This window comes from Montipora capricornis, chromosome 4 (genome assembly GCF_036669925.1).
Source record: "Montipora capricornis isolate CH-2021 chromosome 4, ASM3666992v2, whole genome shotgun sequence".
In the NCBI taxonomy this organism is placed as follows: domain Eukaryota; kingdom Metazoa; phylum Cnidaria; class Anthozoa; order Scleractinia; family Acroporidae; genus Montipora; species Montipora capricornis.
The window spans coordinates 43132074-43134573 of NC_090886.1; the positions used below are offsets into that span (position 1 = coordinate 43132074).

The 2500-nt window shown below is 36.9% G+C and overlaps 1 protein-coding gene across 4 annotated transcripts in view; it reads right to left on the minus strand.

Annotated features, from left to right (window-relative positions):
- LOC138047029 (NLR family CARD domain-containing protein 3-like) overlaps positions 1–2500 on the minus strand; it is a 136550-nt gene that overhangs the window by 128181 nt on the left and 5869 nt on the right. The window contains exon 2 of one of the 4 annotated variants that reach the window (XM_068893714.1): positions 1–47. This exon is cut by the window's left edge and continues 447 nt beyond it. The exons of the other annotated variants lie outside the window; for them this stretch is intronic. The gene's annotated coding sequence lies outside the window, so the exon portion shown is untranslated. The remainder of the gene's footprint in view (positions 48–2500) is intronic. 4 annotated transcript variants of the gene reach the window in all.

Below are 2500 nucleotides of genomic sequence, written 5' to 3' on the forward strand. Positions count from 1 at the left end.
TAGCTGGTTCTTTCAAATGGCAATGAAAGCCGATGCATATTGGTTTCCTGGATGAGACAAAGGACATATATGTCAACAGGAGGAGATGCTGATAAAATCGCAAATTACACGAATGCATGTTTTGAATATCTGTGTATCAATTGGCTTAATTATTTACTTACTGTACATGACACGGTTTGTTTGCACAATTTGGAGTCAAGATTGCTTCATAATATTTCCAGTTGATTTAACTTAGAACTCGCACTCCAGAAACTAAAATGGCATGTTTCCAGAGAGACCAATTCTACAAAAATAAAAGAAACTTTGCAAGTCCATCTTACTGTCGTACTCCATCAAATATTAACGGCCAAACTTATCATGATTTTACTGCACGCAATTCTAGAAATACACTGCAACTGAAGATATTACCCGAAAAAATCACCAAAGAAACTGTCATGGACAAACACGTTAAAGGAATTTCTCTTTTATTTTTCTTGAAAAATCTATTGCCACCCCGTCCAACGACAAAATTCTAGGTTATCTCAAATATTACAAATTTAAAAGATTGCATATTCAGTGAAGTTTGGAGGAAGAATTACACCGGCCTTTGCCGCAATATAGTCGTCGAAAACATTCCCCATGCTTTAATTTTTTTTTTCTCAAATTAAAGCCAACGGTAACTTTCGAATTCGTTTATAATATTCCTCCTATGGTAATGAACTGTGGTCAAAACAAAATAGCGTGAATCTGCCGTCCACGCGTGTATTGGTGTAATGGAAGTAAATTTGATTGGCCGATGAAGGACATGTCAATCAATCAAAAAAAGTGGGCAGAAGGAATTTCGAAGAAGAATTTGGTCAGGCTCTATTTTTCGTTTCGCCAACTCCACATTACGTACCATGCGAAACTAAAATAGAGCCTCATCGCAGGTTAAAAAGAACCCAGTAGTACTACCCAGAATACAAACTGTGCAAATGTCCAGGGAAGGGTAGGAATTAAATTTTGTTTTGTCTTGTCTAGAATAGCATAGGAACATACCAAATAACGCATTCATTTCGCTGTCAGGTGTTAAGTGTTTTCTCTTGCCCAGAACAGTTTCTTGTTTCATTTGATAGGGATCTTTGCTTAATTTAAATGATCACAATAACTACAGAATACATCACTTCAGAATTATGCGTTCGTGTGTTAGGTAAAACGTGTTTTGAGGGACAGCATCAAATGGATTTTCTTTTAAATTAATACAGTTTCTGCAGTTGTTTACTAGTTGTAAGCAAAAAGATATCTCACTTTTTCATAAATACTGTAGTCTACTGAATTATATAAATCACCCATATTGATTGACAATCTACTGTGTTGAAAATATCAAAGACCTTCCAAATCACAGTATCTGTAAAGATAACTGTCTCATAATGACATCATAATTATTATTTGTACAATTACACTAGCAACTAGGTTGTTGCAAGACTCACAACCATCCATCCATCCATCAGTCTTTACAGTGGGGCTTATAGATTATACACCAGACGATTTTACTGATTTTACTCATCAATGGGGCCGCTTCAAGGATGAATGGGCTAACAACATCAAAAAACCACTCAAAACTTAACCCTTTCAATTCTGAGAGTGAGACTTAATTTTCACTGTTTAACGCCAGACCATCCTACTTGTCAATGGGTGCCCCTCTAGGGATGAATGGATTAAAATAGCATCTCCAAGGCATAGAATTTCCAAAATCATACATTTGTCTATTAACCCATTGACTCCTGGGGGTTCCCCATTGACGAGTAAAATCTTCTGGCGTTAGACAGAGTAAAATACTAAGTATGGCCGGTTTAGGCTGGTTTAGGGGTGAATAGGTGAAACCATTCATCCCTGGAGCAGCTCCTACTGATGAGTAAAATGGAAGACAGTCTCACTCTCACTGAGGATTGAAAGGGTTTTAAGGGGTACATGTACACAGTTTTTGAGTGATCTTTGATGTTGTTAACCCATTCGTCCTTGAAGCAGCCCCATTGATGAGTAAAATCATCTTGCTTTTAAAGATGCAGTAAAATCTGCAAGTCTCATTCTCAGCATTGAAAGGGTTAAAACAGCATCTCTAAGGTATCAAATAATAATTTCCAAAATTAGTAAAAGAGTTAAATCCTTCAGGATAGGTGATATATGCTCATAAGCAGACTCGCAAATCCTTAACTGTATCCACAATGGTAAGCTGATAAATTATACGAACATGACAAATGGTATGACATTTTAATTGTTTAAGCATCTGTGAAGATCCAAAGACACAGAATCTTGTTTTGCTGAGATTGGTAAGTAGCCAATTTGTAGAGCACCAGGAGGCAAGCTGCATTAATTTTGATAGCTCTTGAGGTCTTCCATGACACTGTCTATGCTCTTATTAGAAAAAGACATATATTATAACTTTGAATCCTCCACATAGGACTCAACTTCGCAGTGAGCACAAACAGGCTGTAGCTCATAGGCATGAATAAAAGCGTGCCAAGTATGGAGCCCTTGATCA